We start from the raw sequence: 6101 nt of genomic DNA, 5'->3' as shown, positions 1-6101 counted from the left end.
GCAGCATTCAAATGAAGCTCAGTTGGTATCAAGGAGCCCAAAGTGTTGAAATAGTTTCACATAGGGTTGCCAACCGTCCCTTAAAATACGGAATCGTCCCGTATTTCGAAACAAAAGCACACGTCCCGTATTGAGCTAATAAGGGACGCACTTTGTCCCGTAATACAGTGAGAATCAAAAGTAGTCTATAAATGTTTATGGAATTAACACTTTGTTTGAAAACATAATTCCCAGCCCCTCTCCTGCTTTGTGACCAATGAGCTGACAGCACACTTATGACAATTCGAGTATGACAATTCAGATTACCGCTCATCTCATTGGTCGAGGAAAGGTCGCTTGCGGAGAAAATACCGGAAGACAACAGATGACCACAACAAGAAGCATGGCCAACAGGGGAACAAACGCCGACTCTGCGGTGCAAGTCTCGGATGACAGTACACCTAAAGCTGGGCAAACACTGTGCGATTTTTTTCAGTCACGTTATTCAGCTCCTGCTCAAACTGCACGATTGACTCGCAGGGGTTAGAAGTTCGTATGTCACGATGTACTCTCACACTATACCGCCCGATGCTCTGATGCGACCTGAGAGCTCACACTGTGCCATAACATGAAGGTTATAACAGATAATCTGTCGCTCGCGCTCTCTCTCTGTCTTTCACTCACACAGACACACACCACCACCATCAACTTTGCTAAATTGCTAATGAAAAACATTGATCAGGCAGCTGTGATTGAGCAGCGATGTAGATCCAACTATTTTCACGGTTGTTGTGGTCGTGATAATTTTGTGATGCCACATCGAAAAGGCTCGGATGAGCTTTCCAAAGTTCTACAAGTTGTGCCTCCATCGCTTGTGTCCAGATCACACGCTGCACAGCCGTGCTGCTCCGTCTTTTTCACCAACGTTTACGTTTGCGCGTGAGCAGTGTGAGCGCCTGTGGTGACACCCTCACGAGCGATTGATGATCGGGAGCTGGTCGTGAGGTGTTAATCACTTCTCTTTACCCCACGTATACTACACGACGCACGATGAAGGCCAAAATCGGTCCGATCACTCAAAAATCGGCTCAAAATGGGCCAAAAATCGCACAGTGTGAGCCCAGCGTTAGAGCAGCAATGTTTGTTCCCCTCAGAGAAAGGGAAGAATGGGAAAAGGAAAACACCTGGCTGGAAAACGTTAATATGGGCATGTGCAGTGAATATCAGCGCTATGTGGCCAGAAGTGTGATAATATAATTTATTTTGTGTAATAAACAACTGCAAGGATAGATGATTACAACAAATAGATGACTAATACATAAAAGTAATACATAGATGAATAATGATGATGAGTTAAGATGCGTAATCATGGGAACAGGCGGGTTTACAAACAGGAGCAGCTGATTAGCATTAGAAAAGCTGAAATAATACCTCAACTGAAGCCAATTGTACTAAATGCACTAAATGTGCACTGTTACAAGAATGTTTTTCTTTCTATTGTTTTCTATTATTTTAAGTTAAGCAGGACAGAGTGCTTTTAAAGAAAGATTTACTTATATTTTCAAAAGTTAAGCATGACAGGCTTCTGTTTAAGAAAGAGACCTGTTTTACTGTGTTAATGTTGTCATTTTGAGCTAAAAATAAATGGCTAAATGATCATTTGTTTCACATGTGTTCATATCACAAAGAATAGAATATGCATCTACTTAAATCAACTTCAAGTCAAATGGTTAAAAAAATAATTTCACACACAAAAAAAGAGCTAGAAAATTCACCACACTGGGAAGGGTGAAGACAACTGGGTCGCCCGGCCCTGGCCACGAGGTGTCCCTTATTTATTTTTCAGGGAGTTGGCAACCCTAGTTTCACACCATTATACCAACAACAGTATGATACATTTTAGTCCATAGGTGTCAAACTCTGGCCCGCGGGCCATACCAAATTACTATTAGAGCTGGCCTACTGGTATTATACAGCTAATATATATATTGTTTAGTATTAAGCTTTGCTTGTTCCATATTCAGTTTTCCAGCAAAACTTATTTGTTTCCATAAGAAAAGATTCATTCTTAAATCTGGAGGAAGATTTTTTTTCCAATAAATATTAACGTTAGCCCGCGACTTTGTTCCAGTTTTGAATTTTGGCCCACTGTGTATTTGAGTTTGACACCCCTGTTTTAGTCCATATTCGTAGTTGATCCACACTTTCATGTCGTTTACACCTAAATCTGACCCTACTATCTGAATATCACTGCAAACATCAGGACCAGTCAACATTTTTCCACTTTACTGTTTTTGTGTGTGAATAGGTGAATGAGCCATGTTGTATAAATTGCTACGAGTGCTCAAGTACAGTAGAAAAAACCCCCAGTCCATTTACCTGAGCTGGATTGACTAGGTAATCTCTCATGAAAAAACTGAAAAACTGCAGATGAATTAAACTACATGCGAAAAGGTAATAGCACTTAAAAAAAACACAACCTTACAGGTATTGAAATTTTACAAAACATAGTTTTCGCAAATGTTAAGTAAATAGTTACAATGCTAATATTTTACCGCTATGTCTGTTTCACATTTTCATCACCTAATTATAACATCTAATCTTGCCTCTGGTATTTTATAAAGAGAGAAAATTAATAGAGAGTAGTGTTGAGTTTGGCTTACTGAGTTTATTCAGCCTCTACGGAAAATTAATCTCACACCATGATGCGTAGTTATACTACACTGAACAAAAATATAAATGCAACACTTTTGTTTTTGCTCCCATTTTTCATGAGCTGAAACATTTTCTACATACACAAAGGACCCATCAAATATTGTTCACAAATCTGTCTTAATCTGTGTTAGTGAGAACTTCTTGTTTGCCATGAACATCCATGCCACCTCACAGGTGTGGCTTGTCAAGGTGCTGATTAGACAGCATGAATATGGCACAGGTGTATGGGGTGCCGTTTGTAAAGTGAAACATGCTGAAATTAATGGCAACATTTTTCCACATCTAGCTCAAAACCTTACAAAAACATGTTTTTTCAAGTCATTTTTTACAATATTTAGTAAAATGTTTGTAACTTTTCAAATTTAACCACAATTTTACATGTTAAATCTAAATGTTAAATCTAAATAATATATTTAAATCTAAATCTAAATGTTAAATCTAAATAATATATTTAAATCTAAATCTAAATGTTAAATGTTAAATCTAAATGTTAAATGTTAAATCTAAATGTTACAGGAAACTAAATATTTAGCTAACATGCAAATTAATTGTACGGATCAACGGAAATGCCAAAATGAAAGCTTTACGAAAACCTCCGGTGCAAAAGTGTGCTGGTAGTAGTCAGATTGTGTCTGCTCTCCCCGGATGGTCACTTCTCACCGCCATGAGCGGCTTCACTTCTTGCCTACCAGCCCTTGCAGGTTTTCGTAAAGCTTTCATTTTGGTATTTCCATTGATCCGTACAATTAATTTGCATGTTAGCTAAATATTTAGTTTCCTGTAACATTTAGATTTAACATTTAGATTTAAATATAATATTTAGATTTAACATTTAACATTTAGGTTTAACATTTAACATTTAGATTTAATATTTTACATTTAGATTTAAATATAATATTTAGGTTTAACATTTACATTTAGATTTCAATTTAATATTTAGATTTAACATTTAACATTTAGATTTAAATATAATATTTAGATTTAACATTTACATTTAGATTTAAATATAATATTTAGATTTAGCATTTAGATTTAACATTTAACATTTAGTTTGAGCTAAATGTGGAAAAATGTTGCTGTTAATTTCAGCATGTTTCACTTTACAAACGGCGCCCCATACAGGTGTGCCTTAGACCAGCGGTCCCCAACCCAGCGGTCCCTGAGTCGTTTGGTACCGGGCCGCGAGAGTTGAGACTCAGGTGTGAAATGTATGGTTCTCAGGGTTTTTATCGGTTTTCAGCGTTATTGTGTTATCGTTTTTATCGTTAACTCGGTTTTCCTGGGTCTTTTCACGTGTGTTATGAATAAATTTTCTTTTTTTCGGTACCGGTACTAGTTTTATTTTGTTGTATTTATCCGTGACACCTTAAAGGCCGGTCCGTGAAAATAATGTATGTGGCACGGCCTCTCTGTGTGAGGATCTAAACGTATTCTACGCTAGATTCGACACAGCGAACACCATGAGACCGGACAGTGTGCTCACCGCGGATGACGTCAGTGCGCACACTGTGTCTGAGGAGGATGTGCGGAAGTGCTTCAGGAAGGTGAACGCACGCAAAGCTACTGGTCCGGACGGGATTCCCGGCCACGTCCTCAAGTCATGCGCGGCTCAGCTGGCTGGAGTGTTCACGCACATCTTCAACCTTTCCCTCTCTCTGTCTGTAGTCCTAGCCTGCTTCAAAATGGCCACCGTCGTCCCTGTACCCAAATCCTCCACCATCTCCTCACTGAACGACTGGCGACCTGTAGCCCTGACCCCCATCATAAGCAAATGCTTCGAGAAGCTGGTCAGGGACTTCATCCGCTCTGCACTACCCGACTCACTGGACCCTCTACAGTTTGCATACCGCCACAACAGGTCCACTGATGATGCCATAGCCCTGACACTACACACTGCCCTGTCACACCTGGAGAAGAGAGACACGTATGTGAGGATGCTGTTTGTAGATTACAGCTCAGCATTCAATACCATCGTTCCCTCGAAGCTGGACAGGAAACTGCAGGATCTAGGACTGAGCAGCTCCCTCTGCAGCTGGATCCTTAGCTTCCTGTCTGACAGACGCCAGGTGGTCAGACTGGGCAGCATCACCTCATCCCCCGTCACACTGAACACTGGTGCTCCACAGGGGTGTGTACTGAGCCCTCTCCTGTACTCACTCTACACCTACGACTGCACGGCCACTGACAACTCCAACATCATTGTGAAGTTTGCGGACGACACTACAGTGGTGGGTCTTATCACCAACAGTGATGAGACGGCTTACAGGGAGGAGGTCAGCGCCCTGACCCACTGGTGTCAAGACAACCATCTCACCCTCAACGTCGCAAAGACAAAGGAGTTGATAGTGGACTTCCGGAGGTGCAGAGAAGTACACACCCCCATCACCATCAACGGCGCTGCTGTGGAGAGTGAGCAGCTTCCGGTTCCTTGGTGTACACCTGGCTGAGGATCTTACGTGGTCAGTACACACAAACAAAACAGTGAAGAAGGCGCAGCAGCGCCTCTTCTTTCTCAGGAGACTGAAAAGATTCGGCATGAGCCCCCGCATCCTCAGGACCTTCTATCACTGTGCCATTGAGAGCATCCTCACTGGATGCATCACCACCTGGTATGGCAACAGCACCGCCTACAACTGCAAAGCTCTCCAGCGAGTAGTGCAGTGCTCTGAACGGATAATTGGAGGCGAGCTTCCCTCCCTCCAAGACATCTACAGGAAGCGGTGCCTGAGGAAAGCGGGGAGGATCATCAAGGACTCCAGTCACCCCAGCCATAAACTGTTCAGACTGCTTCCATCAGGAAGGAGGTTCTGCAGCATCCGGTCCCATACCAGCAGACTGAGAGACAGCTTTTTCCATCAGGCCATCAGACTGCTGAACACGTCATAGACACCTCAGCTTCACTACTGGAACTTTAACATTATGCACTCCATACTGTACAGTAACGCCACTGTTTGCACATGTCTCAACTCTGTATATTTTATTTTATATATTTTATTTATTGTTTATTTAATTTGTAAAATATGTGTACACACACACACACACACACACACACACACACGTAGAAAAAATATTTAGTATACACATCCAGAAATGCATACACTATTATATATTGTACATATATTTATTAGTTTCAGATGTAGCCATTCTTGTATTTTGCTTGTTTACATTATTGTATTTTGCACAACTCTGTTGCTTGTGAAGCTCGCACACAAGAATTTCACTCACATGTGCTGTACCACTGTACCTGCACATGTGATGTGACAATAAAAGTGATTTGATTTGATTTGATAAACCGGTCCGTGGCGCAAAAAAGGTTGGGGACCGCTGCCTTAGACTGCCCACAATAAAAGGCCACTCTGAAATATGCAGTTTGATCACACAGCACAATGCTGCAGATGTCGCAAAAC

Source organism: Aulonocara sp. 'chitande type north' Nkhata Bay, linkage group LG23, assembly GCF_057382095.1.
Source record: "Aulonocara sp. 'chitande type north' Nkhata Bay isolate Kocher_YH1m ecotype deep benthic linkage group LG23, A_spYH_male_GT1.1, whole genome shotgun sequence".
NCBI lineage: Eukaryota > Metazoa > Chordata > Actinopteri > Cichliformes > Cichlidae > Aulonocara > Aulonocara sp. 'chitande type north' Nkhata Bay.
Note: the sequence above shows the minus strand (reverse complement) of the source record.